Genomic DNA, 14,170 nt, shown 5'->3' on the forward strand with positions numbered 1-14,170 from the left:
CTTAATAGTGCAATGCCCATTTGCAGTTATTCCAGGTGGTTTCTGTAATTTTGTAAACTAACTGGGTTTACTCCCAGCAGACCCTCTCAGTGTCCCTATTTTCCAGGGACAGTCCCAGATTTACAGAAGCTGGCCCGGTTTCTGATTTGATCCCAGAATGTCCCGCTTTTCCTTAGGATGTACCTATTTTCATCAGAGAAATGTCGGAGAGTATTGAGCTATGCAACCCCTGAGCCAAGGAGATACGTAACTGAGGACTGAGGATTGGAGTGATCATTCTGTGATCTTATGGCAGTGGACAAAAGTGTATTGTAACTTTGGAATAAATAAAATAAAAAGGAGATAAGTAACTGTACAACCTTTAGAAGACCTCTGAAGGAGCTTTGTACAGAGAAGTTTTTTAAAATGATTAATCATGTGTTTATGATTAAGAGAGCCAGTGTGGTGTAGTGGTTAAGAGCAGTAGTCTTGTAATCTGGTGAACCAGGTTCGCGTCTCTGCTCCTCCACATGCAGCTGCTGGGTGACCTTGGGCCAGTCACACTTCTCTGAAGTCTCTCAGCCCCACTCACCTCACAGAGTGTTTGTTGTGGGGGAGGAAGGGAAAGGAGAATGCTAGCCGCTTTGAGACTCCTTCGGGTAGTGATAAAGCGGGATATCAAATCCAAACTCCTCCTCCTCCTCCTCTTCTTCTTCTTCTTCTTCTTCTTCTTCTTCTTCTTCTTCTATACAGTATGTTGGAAGCCACTTGGATTGGCTGGGGCAACCCAGTTAGATGGGCGGAGTATAAATAGTAAAACAACAACAACATTTTCATCGGAGAAATATTGGAGGGCATGCCCCAGGCATGTAAGAGTGTAACTTGTGTTATAGTTGGTGCAGCAGAAGAGTATGCGCAGCGTAAAGCTTGGGGGTTAGAAAATGCCTACACAACAGCAAAATCTGCATTGCTTAGGGCTGTGCTACAATATAGGTACTGGAAAGCCATATAGTTCTTATAGATGGGCAGAGAGATCTAGGATTCAACATGAAGAAGCCTTTTGCAGCTCTGGAAAGAAGGTGGCTTTGAGCTAGTACCAGCAGCACCTTCTCACTCACTGAGGCTGCCTGCATCAAGGGAGTAATTGGAGTAATTAGTTCCCAGCGACTTCTCACAGGTGAATTCCTCTGGGGGAGCAAACTGGTAATTACTCTAGAATGATTATCCATGTCTGTAAACTCTGCGCCGGAGGCTCTGTAAGTTCATCTGTTTGCTGCAGTGGCAGAACAGCTGCTATAAAATTGACATCTGGACTCCCAAGTGAGCTGTTATCTATTTCTGTATTTTATTTCACTGGGACCAGGAAAGAGAAAGAGACTGAGTAATCTGACACCTCATGGCTGCCCCCCACAATATGAGCCCCAACCCTTGATCCTACTGAGTCCCACTCCCAGCCCCAACATGTAATGTTGGAGGGTAGCATATGAATCTGTCTTCCCAGGGATACTGTGCCTTCTCTGCACCGGCTTGCAGAGTTTTGCATCTTCCCCTGGGAACAAATCCATAACACACATCTTAATATTTTATTTATATGTTTCATAAAATTTATACATCATGTGTAACCCCCCCAAAAAAACCTCAAAGTAGTTTACAAAAAGATAAGATAAAATCAAGAAAAAATTTACAACCTTGCTTTAAAACATACAAAAAGTACTAAACCAGATTAAAATTATCTCAATTTCCTAAGCACCTGGACAGGCTTTTTGAAACAAGAATGTTTTTAGCCGGTGCCGAGAAGAGTGCAGGGAAGGTGCCTGCTTGATAGCAATAGGCAGGGAGTTCCAAAGTGTGGGATTGAATTCTTACAGATGAGGAATGAATATTATGTGGTACCTGTAACAATGTCAGTTCTATAGATTGAAGCGATCAGATGGGGTAAAGTGATCTCACAGGTAATCTGATCCCAAGTTGCACAGGTCTTTATATACCAATAGGTAAAGGTAAAGGGACCCCTGACCATTAGGTCCAGTCATGACCGACTCTGGGGTTGTGGCGCTCATCTCGCTTTATTGGCCGAGGGAGCCGGCGTACAGCTTCCGGGTCATGTGGCCAGCATGACTAAGCCGCTTCTGGCGAACCAGAGCAGCACACAGAAACACCGTTTACCTTCCCGCCAGAGTGGTACCTATTTATCTACTTGCACTTTGATGTGCTTTCGAACTGCTAGGTTGGCAGGAGCTGGGACTGAGCAACGGGAGCTCACCCTGTCGTGGGGATTCGAACCGCGACCTTCTGATCGGCAAGTCCTAGGCTCTGTGGTTTAACCCACAGCGCCACCTGCGTCTCTTATATACCAATAGCAACACCTTGGACCTGGGCTGGTAGCAAATCAGCAACCAGTGCAGGTCTCTGAGCACAGGCATGATTTGCCAGCAGGGTCTCCTATCAGCAATCATGCAGCAGCATTCTGCACCAGTGTGGCAGCTTTTGAATCAAGTGCATAGTAATCCAGCCTTGAAGTAACCAGCGCATGAACTACTGCTGCCAAGCTTTCATAGTCCAGGAATGATTGAAGCTGTTGTACCAGTCACAGCTGGTGAAAGGTGCTCCCAGTCACTGAGGCTACCTGAGCCCCAGACTGCAAACCTGCTCCTTCAGGGCATGTGCAACCTCATCCAGCACAGGCAACTGACTAATTTCTCATGCAATTGACTTTATCCAAATGTGTTTTCCCGAGGCCCTAAGCAGATGGTGCAGCAATCAAATCTCTCCCTGCTATAAATTTTTTCTACCATTGCCACATAGAATAACCTGCATCTAGACATACCAAAAGAGGTTGTGGTCCTTAGAGACCCCCCTTTTTTGCTTGGCTACTAGCATTGCACACTGGAGATGCAGAGATGGGGATGTCGCGTAGGCCACCTAGTTCCCTATCTTCCTCTTACAAGTGGCCTGGTATTCAGAAGAAGTTACAAGAAATCCCCTGGGTGATAATTATAGATTACCTTGGCTGGGAGCTAGCATGCGCCTTTTTTTAAAAAAAAACTTGGTGGATGCTGCATAGCCTTCTGTTGAAAGATTTATTGCATATTCTCTCTGGCAAACGCACATAGAATTACTTATCACTGTTGTCAGTCCTTTCCTCTTACTCTTTTGGCATTTAATTATTCCATTATTTTATTCTGTGTTTCTTCTATCAAGATGTCAAACACATGCTTGTCTTTCATGGATACTCAGACTTGCTTAGCTTCAGAAAGTTTGCTTCATTGTGTGCCTTCAGCCCATGCACGGGGACCCGCATGATAGCTCTGTTCCTTTGGGAAATTTCTGGCATCCCAGACCTACACACAATCTGCCAAGCAGTAAGCCCCACTGTGTTAAATGGACTTAACTCCCAAGTAAGTGTGTGTAGGAGAATTATAGCCCAGGCTATTAATTTTGTATTTGAAAGACCTTTTGAGGCCGTATTATTTACAATTGATAATAGCAGGGTGGGAAAATTAGTTGAATAATGTGGACTAGTCACCTGTGCCAATTTTTTACAACCACCTTTGGGCAACATAATTTTTAAGAAACAAAAATGGAGGACAGAAAGGGTACATTTGAGTTAAATAGCAGGGGATGACTTGCTTTTGTGAAACCCATGCTTGGTCTTAGTGATCACAGCATCCTTTTCTAAGTGTGGGAACTTTGTCAAAAATGAGGGGGCTTGAAGGCTTTTAAGTCCAGTATACCTGAAGGAGCGTCTCCACCCCCATCATTCTGCCCGGACGCTGAGGTCCAGCGCCGAGGGCCTTCTGGCGGTTCCCTCATTGCGAGAAGCAAAGCTACAGGGAACCAGGCAGAGGGCCTTCTCGGTAGTGGCGCCCGCCCTGTGGAACGCCCTTCCAGCAGATGTCAAAGCGATAAACAATACCTGACATTCAGAAGACATCTTAAGGCAGCCCTGTTCAGGGAAGTTTTTAACGTGTGATATTTTACTGTATTTTTGGTTTTTATGGAAGCCGCCCAGAGTGGCTGGGGAGGCCCAGCCAGATGGGCGGGGTATAAATAATAAATTATTATTATTATTATTATTATTATTATTATTATTATTATTATAAGTGATTGGTCTGGATTGCTCTTATGCTAGACACTTCTCAGCTTGGCTATTCTTCCACCTTTCCTGTTTTCTTACTCATTGGCTACCCTCACTTGGTTTAGCCAGCCAATCAAAGCCATTTCCCAGGGTGTGGCCGCTGTCACATGCTGACAGCTTCTAGGAGCCACAGGTGAGAGAGTGAATACAGGATGAGAACCAAAGGAAGGAAAATATCCCAGAAGGAGCATGACTTGTCCCCTACCAGAGGTATTACCCCTTACCCCTCCCCAACACCCCATATACCCCACAGACCTGATAACATGGCATTGGCAAGAGGCACTGTGCAAAACACAGTGACTGGGTATATTATAACAACAACAACAAATAACAATAATAAATTTTATTTATACCCCGCCCTCCCCAGCCAGAGCCGGGCTCAGGGCGGCTAACACCAGTAAAATTACAGTAAAAACATAATAGGGGAAAAAAACCCAATTTAAAATACAAGTTACAATGTAATTTAAAATGCAGCCTCATTTTAATAGTAGCCCATAGATCAAAACCATAAGGGGAGAGAAACATAAGGGTCAGATGAGTCCAAACCAAAGGCCAGGTGGAACAGCTCTGTCTTGCAGGCCCTGCGGAAAGATTTAAAGTCCCGCAGGGCCCTAGTCTCTTGTGACAGAGCGTTCCACCAAGTTGGGGCCAGTACTGAGAAGGCTCTGGCCCTGGTTGAGACCAATATAACATGGCGACTTGGGAGACTACCATCACATGGATGACAGTGGTCAAGCTATCCTGGCTGAGAAATGGCCATAGCTGTCCTTCTAGCCAAAGCTGATAAAAGGCACTCCCAACCATTGAGGTCACCTGGGGCTCCTGATTTTTGTGAATTTGGGTTTGCCACCATCTGGGTCTGCCATTGTCGCGTGCAGGAAGCCATTCTTGTCAGAATGCAGCTGAATGGTCATAGAAATAGCCGGACATTCAATCCAGACATATGCTGTTCCTGTTGGATAACGTTGCCAGATTTAAAATAAAATGCAGGACGCCTTGGGTCTGTGTTGTTTAAAACAAGAGTCATCTATCCACCATGTTATGTGAAATGTGGAAATAAGCGGCAGCCATAATATACAGGCATTTGATGCCCTAAAACGACCCTTTCCTATAACTAGCATCCTTTAACATAAAGGATGTTGGACAATTTCTGGCGACAGAAAGACTCCTGTACCCAAACAGATGCACTAGTGGAAACAAATATGCTTTCCCTGCCTTAGGCTTTGTCTATGCCTCCCTCTCTAGGGAGACTATAGCACCATGACATAAGCTCATGGTTAAACAACTGCATGAGGTCTCTAGACAGTAACAGGACATGTTGATGCCAAGCTTAGATGCTGATTTTCTAATGATTTGATCCGGGACTGACAGGTGCTCGTAGGGTGCTTGGGGGCTCCAGTCAAAAGTATTTTTGTCTATACTTTTGTCCATATTGCAGTTTAGTCCTTTTCCATTACTGGGCATTTTGGACCCTTAACATAACACTAAAAAGGGGCAGAATATTTCCCTTTTGTTTTCCCAACCATATTTACCAGCTCAAATGTCACGTCTGCATTTTTACAATTGACTGTGGAGGTGTACTACTTGCTGTTGTGCTCAGATCCTGCTTGCAGGTTTCCCATAGGCATCTAGTCGGCCACTGTGAGAGCAGGAAGCTGGACTAGACAACAAATTGTCGCTGTTTTCTGTGTTGAATATATGCTATATGGTAATTTATGGACCTAATAGGTATCTAAAGCCATTTGCACATGTTGCCATGCACACAGTCCATGCAGAATGTAGGCACCCTGTATATAGAAATGAGCAAACCAGGCAGCCCTGTTCAGGGAAGTTTTTAATCTGTGATATTTTAGTGTATTTTTGGTTTCTATGGAAGCCGCCCAGAGTGGCTGGGGAGGCCCAGCCAGATGGGCGGGGTACAAATAATAAATTATTATTATTATTATTATTATTATTATTATTATTATTATTATTATTATGATATTTTAGGGAGCAGGCGGGGGCCATTACTTACATCATAGGAGCCTACACAACACAAAACACTGTTGCTGTATGTAGGTTTTATTTTATTTGTTTTTTATCTTATATTTTGGAAATGTACATCCAGTTTTTTTGGCGGGGGGGGGGGCAAGAGAGTGGAGCCCTAAGCTATAGCTTGTTTAGCTTATACATAAATCCAGCACTGGTTTTGTAGTAGCAAGGGCTTACATACCTTTTATTTAAGGCTTGGAACAAACTTAACAACATGCCCCCCTCCTGTAGGCATTATTTGAAAACTGGAGGATTAATTCTGCAGGCTTATTGATTTAAATTCGTTATATTTCCAGATACCTGACTTGTCTTGATAGCTAGATCCATGGTATCTCCAAGCAATGCTGGGAGAGACTCCCAGTTTGAAATCCCAGAGAGCTTCAGTCAGTCAGTCAACCTTGGTTCCACAGATGATGTTGGACTACAACTCTCATCATCCCTAGCTAGCAGGACCAGTGGTCAAGGATGCTGGGAGTTGTGGTCCAACAACATCTGGGGAACCAAGGTTGAGAAAGGGTGGTGTAGACCAGTGTTTTTCAACCTTTTTTGGGCAAAGCAAAGGCACACTTGTTTCATGAAAAAAATCATGAGGCACACCACCATTAGAAAATGTTTAACATTTTTTTCTTTAATGGCAAACAAAAACGTTGCGGACCATTCTCTGCTCAGCGGGGATCGATCCGCTGATCCCCGCTGAGCCGGCGGATGACAGCTCCGTCTCCGCACTGTGTGCGGAGAGGAAGATGTCAGAGCCCCGCTGCTGTCTATGGGGAATCGGATGAGAGCGGACCGCCTGTCCGCTCTCATCCGATCCCATCCGATCTGATCCCCACCCAGGACGGATGGAAAATAGGGTGGACACAGTCCGGCACCCGCCTGGTGGGCGAAAATTTGACTTTTTTTAAAAAAAATCTTTCGAATTTTTCAATTTTTCCCACGGCACACCAGGCAACATCATGGAACAGTGGTTGAAAAACACTGGTGTAGACAATACCGATCTAGATGGGCCTGATTCAGCGTAAGGCACCTTCTTATTTTTCCAAGCTTGACATGGGTTTAAATTATTAGTGCATATTTTCCACAATCTGATCTCAGGTACAAAATTGAGCGCACATGTTGTGGCGCCAGCCATCTTGTGGACAAGTGGGATAACAGCATGGGGCAAGCACTCCGTGAGGATTAAGCGCCAATAGCCCATCTAATCCCTTAAATTAGACTTGTCACCTGGATGTTTCCTGACAAGCCAGCCTTGCCTCTCCTCACGCCATTTGTTGCCTTCCCAGTTTCACTGTAATGAGGTGGTATTTTATTGCCACAGCCCATCCAGGAGGACGTGGACAGAGATGGTTCCCCGGCGTTAAACGTTCAGTTGTGGGTGTTTTTTATTTATTGAGGTAGTTTGTGGCTGAGTGGAGTCTAATTGGGGGGGAAAACACAACATACAATTTATCCCCATCACACTGAACTCTCATTGAGCTGACGGGGGAAGAGATGAATTTCAAACAGCCCCAGCTGCTCCTCACATTGCTGTCAGACTTGGCCCAATAAATCTCTCCCTTCATAGGGATGGAATAAGATTTAGTTCGAGTGTCACCTGCGAAATCCCTCACAGGATGGTACTTAAAAACACAAGCCCCAGCAAAGGAGGAAATGAAAACAGTAAAAAGAGATTAAAATGCAGGAGTTTGGGGAGGGGGGGGGGAAGAGAGGTGTAGAGCGAAGAGGGAAGAGTTTTGTTTTTTTAAAAACAATACAAACCACCCACACCCAGGAGCTTGCCTGCTTGCTTCTGATTTAGCAGCCCAGAAGCTTACCTAATTCACATTCATCCCCATTTGTCATGCTACTTAAAACAGGCAGGCTAGGTGTGGGAGAGAGAGAGATAAGAGCCTCCTAATCCAATTCATAGCCCCCCCCCCCGCATTCCCTCAGGATATAAAGGGGCCCTTCCCCACCCAAACACAAACAAATGCAGCACTTTTAGGGTGAGATGCATATGGAATTTGCTTTGTTTTCAGTACTGTACAGCCGACTGCCCTTCAGATGGTGTTGGCTCCAATGGTCAGGGATGATGGGAATTGCAGTCCAACATTAACTGGAGGGTGAGTTCTTCATCCCTGCTGTGCTAAAAACAAAACAAATCTGGACAGCCGCAGTCTCTCCATCCCTCCACTGCAACTAGGCCCTAGGAGTCATCCAGAAACCCTGATTGGCAGCAGATTAAGGACAGACAAAAGGAACTGCTTCTGTACCAAGGTGTCATTCTCTGCCTCTGGCCAGTTAAAAGACCTGCAATCCCCTGAGGCACAGCTGCTGCCCCTCTTTGGCCTGGGGAGGTGAAAAGAGCAGCAGCCCTGAGGGAAAAGGGAGTAAGGAGCACACAAACCACGAACCACCCAACTGCAAGCAGTCAGGAGAGTGAGATTGAATGGAAGGTGATGGGAACAAACAGCCCAAATGCCAAAGTGAGAACTGGATTTTGGGCAGTGTTTGAACTGCAGAGATGTGGGCGCAGAGGATACCTGGAACACATAACTTTTTGGTGATGGGCTCTTTAACTTCATCTTGCTGGCTCTGCTGTTCACTCTCAAGACACAGGACATTGGATTTCTGGAGGCAAGTTGGTGGCCATCGCTACACCTTAGGGGAGCGAATGCCACCCACAGTTTAACTATGCACTGAGTGAAGAAGTACTTCCTTTTGTCTGGAAGAGGTCACACATTAAATAAAGGAGGAAGAGAGAGGAATAGTGTGTTGAGATCCAAGGAAGGTTGTATGATAATGGGGTGAATGGGAAATGGTCCTTGAGAGAGTCTAAAACAGGCTGAAAGTGTCACATTATCCAAACTTCTTCCCATTAGGATTCTAGGTCACTGTTCTGTTATTTATGCAGGAGAGGTAAAAGCTCCAGGCTGTTTAGAAAGTTAATGGAGGGACGATGAATGCAGTCAGGAAGTCATTGTGTCTTTTAGAGAAGCTGCTATTCAGAGGGTTTTTGCATTAAGATTCTCTTGTTTTTCTCAGCTGCAGTTTTTCTTCTTTTTATTGTATTTGACGTGCAGCAAATAAACAAAAATGAATTATGCTTCCAGCATCTTCCTGGCCTGATTCCTTTTGGCAGGAGCGTCCCATGGAGTACAGGGCAATGGGCATCCTTTTTACACACTGATCCCCCATTACAGTCCACAGTATGTGACAGATGTCTGCTTAGATTAGTGTTTAGGGCTCACTCGGCTCTCTTCCTTGGCCCAGGATCTGGCAGGGACATCAGGGAAAAGACATGGGGAGATGGAGCTGAATATATTTTTTCCACAGCTGTTTTCCCAGGGGTCTCTTTGCCAGCTCAGGTGAGGCCCTGGAAGTGTAAACATGAAGAACAGCCACAGTCTAGATCTCACTCAGTTTAAAACCATGTGGAATCACAGGGCTGGAAGTGATCTCAGTGGACATGTTGTCCAACCTTCCCTCTTCCTTAGCTCCTGACTAAGTGCTACTGAAAGCAATGAAATAGAATTTAATAGCCCTTAATAAGTGTATTTACACAGAGGTCCTATGGATTTTAAAAGGAATTACCTTAAGAAAGTATGCATAGTATTCTTTTAAAGCTATCCAAGTTGGTGGCCAGTGAGTTCCATAGTTTAACAATGTGCTGCCATGTGTTTCAGCCATGTGCCTAAGTACGCCTCAGACTTGGGCCTAATTCTGCATCTTGGAAGTAACAGCACAACCATGTTTGTGACTCCTCAGAAGTCAGTCCCACTGAGTTTAATGGTGTGTATAGAATAGAAACCATAAGCATCACTTTTGTTGCATTGTAAAGGTAAAGGGACCCCTGACTGTTAAGTCCAGTTGCGGATGACTCTGGGTTTGTGGCGCTCATCTCGCTTTACTGGCCGAGGGAGCTGGCGTTTTTCCGCAGACAGCTTCCGGGTCATGTGGTCAGCATGACTAAGTTGCTTCTGGCGAACCAGAGCAGTGCACGGAAACGGCGTTTACCTTCCCACCGGAGTGGTACCTATTTATGTACTTGCACTTTGATGTGCTTTCAAACTGCTAGGTTGGCAGGAGCAGGGACCGAGCAACAGGAGCTCACCCTGTCATGGGGATTCGAACCGCCGACCCTCTGATCGGCAAGCTCAAGAGGCTCAGTGGTTTAGACCACAGCGCAACTGTCCCAATTAAGACTGCAGTGAAACTTCTGAACAACTATGTTTAGGCCCAAACAGCACGACTAACAAAAGAACTTTTAAAATACTGTAACATAAAATATAGTATTCGTAACACCCAGTAGGATCAGTCAGTAAATGAGAGGCTCCACCTCTCACCTCAGACAAGGACTAAAAATGCTCTTATAAGATACAAGCCTCAGTTATTCATATCACATGGAAGTTCCAGGAAAAAAACCTCTTGAATGTTGCAGGGGTGTGAGTGGGTGTTCTGGAATTAGTATTGTTTTGACATGCATGGTAAAGTCCAATACAGACTTCATGCCCTACCGCATGAAATACAACCAAATCAAGCCCCTGCCTCCATGTGATGTCCACCAATTTGGATGGCTTTAAAAGGATATTAGACAAATTAATAGAGGATAAGACAATCAATGGATTATAATCATGATAGCTGTGCATCACCTCCAAGATCAGAGGTAGTAGACCTCTGAAGGCCAGTTGTTGGGAAGCATGATTGGGAAAAGTGCTCAGAACCTGCATGTGGGCTACCCCATAGACATCTGTTTGGTCACTGTGAGAGCAGGAGGAGTCAGATATCTAAAGGGCTGTCAATGGAAGACAGCTTGTTTTCTTCTCTGGAGGGTAGGACTCGAACCAGTGACTTCAAGTTACAAGAAAGGAGACTCCGACTAAACATTCGGGGGGGGGACGACTTTCTGACAGTAAGAGCTGTTTGACGGTGGAACAGTCTCCCTCGGGAAGTGGTGGACTCTCCTTCCCTGGAGGTTTTTAAGCAGAGGTTGGATGGCCATCTGCCATGGATACATGAGATTCCTGCCTTGTAGGGGGTTGGACTAGATGACCCTTGGGATCCCTTCGAAATCTACAATTCTACGGTTCAATTCTTTGGTCTGACCCAGCAGGGCTCTTCTTATGAGGACACAGATGCTTAGATTCAAAGAAGAAGTTGGCCTCTCATTACGGCCAATATTAACTGCTGGCCACAGATCACATCTATGGCTGACATAACCCCTGAGATAACAACCTCTCCAGTGGAAATAGATTCATCTGTGCAATTAATTGGCTCTTGGTGAGCTTGTAAGAAGGAAGCTGAAATTACTGTCATCTCCTCGCCTTCCTTATGAAGTGCTTCACTCCCTAATCACACAGGTTTTTAGAAGAGATGGGGAGAGTATGAGAGGCCCTTGGCACTAAGTGCAGGCTTTTAGCTCTTGAACTTCATCTTCCTTAGTCTCCAGTGTAGAGTGTAGTGTGTAATCTGGGAGGTTGTTTGCTAGAACCTTGTGACTCATGATAAGAGGAGTCTATAATACGGAACTAATAAAGGCCAGAATGACATAAACATATAACTCAAGTTCTTTGAGCGGAAAATATAACACAAATGAGATGCACATTAATTTCCTTATGTGGTGTACTTCTTTTATGTTGGTTGCATAACTGGTTTTGTTTCCATCACAGACTGGCTAAACACTATGATTAAATACAGTGGATCCTTGGTTCTCGAATTTAATCCATTCCGGGAGTCTGTTCAACTCCTGAAACTGTTCAAAAACCAAGGTGCATCTTTTGATTGGTTGCAAGAGCTTCCTGCACTCAAGAGGAAGCCGCATCAGATGTTTGGCTTCCAAAAAAACGTTCAAAAACCGGAACACTTACTTCCAGGTTTTTGGTGTCCGGGAGCCGATTTGTTCATCAACTAAGCTGTTCGAGAACCAAGGTTCCACTGTAGTTGCATTTCTATATCTCACTTTTCTTCTAAGGAGCTTGATCTTTCCACATTACCCCCCCCCTTTATCTTCACAGCAACCCTGTGAGATAAGATTACATGGAGGGATAATGAGTGGTCCAAAGTTACCCAGGCTGGATGAATGGGTTTCACGAATATTTGTGGGGGTGGGTGGATAGGTATGTTGGGGCAGATGTTTAGGGAATATGAGCTATGGAGAGGAACTAGCTGTCGCACGAAGAGCCTACTGGATCCAGCCAATTGTTCATCTCATGCAGCCTTGTGTTCTCACAGTGCCCACCCAGAGGTCTGTGGGAATCTGCACCTTGTGCCTGAGCACAAGCACAGTCTCCCTTCCTGTGGTTTCCAGGAGCTGGTTTTCAGAAGTATCTACTACTGCTTTGAGTCATACTTGATGCACAGGCTGGATACACATTTAACAAACAGAAAAGTAATAATATGCAGAATGACCACATGCCCCCCTCTATTTTTTGGTAGCTATGGAGGCTGAACATCCACTCCTTTTCTTCTACAGAAGTACAGGGGTTTTGATTGGAATTCTATGGAAACTGAGGATTTTTCATTTGGAGTCCCATATAAGTGGCAGAGCTTCAATCTGCTTACAGCCAGCCAGTCACTGGCACTCGGCAGCTGCTCCTGCTCCTGGAAGTTTTTACACAGAAAGGTCATGGCCTCGGTCCTTTGGGAAAGAGGCAATAATGACTTTCCTGGTTTTACAGCAGTGGAGGCTTGAATGGCGGCTGGTAATTGGCTTCTCTGTGTGTAAATCCTCTGCCTCTTGTCTCCAGAGAGATGGCAGTGCCACAAGCTGAGCCTCTGCTGTTCCTCTTGACTGCAGGCTGTGGTGGAAAGAGAAGCAGCAAGGAGGCAGGGTGGGAAGTAGAAAGGAAGAGGGCAGGTGGCTGTGCTTCGAAAGACTCTGTTTTGCTACAGCAATGGAGAATCCATCCCTATGATAATGAGGCACTTCTACTCTGGGCGTCTGTGAAAGGAAAATATTGATTGAAAAAGCATTCCCCCCACCTCTTGCCCACACTTCTTTCTCTGTAGTTCTTCTCTCTCTAGCGGGTTTTGAAATTAAGATAGAATGTTGTTTGAGGTTCTGTGGTGATGGACAGAATGGAGGAGCGCAGTGCAAGACCCTCTCGGCATTGTTTGATGTCCAAACTCCATTATACCTGCAGAACAAGAATAGGAGGCATCCTCAAAGCCTTTGCTGGTTTGCCTCTGATTCATTTTGGCAGGGTTTATCTGGCCAGTATGTTTCACAGCTCACAAGAACCTCTGTTTTTACCTTCCACTTCCCTACCTCTTCACCTCTTAAAAATGCAAGAAAGCATTTGGACACACAAGACAAGCGAAGCAATAAACGGATTGCTCCCCCCCCCACCACAGGTTTCATTCATTAGTGGAATGAGTATGACAAGTCAAGGATATTTCCACACAACTGCAGTTAAGAAGAAAATCAGCTATTCTGCTGATTGATCATGCAGAGGAGCACAGTGAAATATGCTTGATTTAACTAGATTGGGAAATGTATTCATTCATCTTATCTGCTGACTGAAGCGTGAGCGCTGCAAATCAAATGATGCTGACAATTAATTATCTGGTGTAGTAAGCTGAAAATATTAATTGATTAATCAGCATGATTAGCTAATTAATGGTAATACTACAGATTAAAATAAAGCTCTAGTGATCAGAGCTGTCTGTGTTCTCCAGTTCTCTCAGTGGGTTCCTAAGTACTCAAAGAAAGACTGAATTGCGGGGTATATATATGAGGATCAACTGCTGGTTCACAGTTGTGATTGTTCCTCGTAGTTTCTCAGGCTAAGGAATGTATGTGCTTGTGGAATGATGATTCTCTATGCTTTCTAAATGCCATCTTGGTATTTCTACATTCCAACAGAGGTTTTCAGGTGACGAAAGAAAAGCAATCGGTAATATTTAAGTTCTAGTCAGAGTAGACTCATAAAAATCAATGCACTAAAGTCCATGGCTCTACTTTGAATATGACTAACATTGTTGTTGTTTAGTCGTTTAGTCGTGTCCGACTCTTCGTGACCCCATGGACCAGAGCACGCCAGG

The sequence above is a fragment of the Podarcis filfolensis genome (genome assembly GCF_964270895.1).
Source record: "Podarcis filfolensis genome assembly, chromosome: 1".
Lineage (NCBI taxonomy): Eukaryota > Metazoa > Chordata > Lepidosauria > Squamata > Lacertidae > Podarcis > Podarcis filfolensis.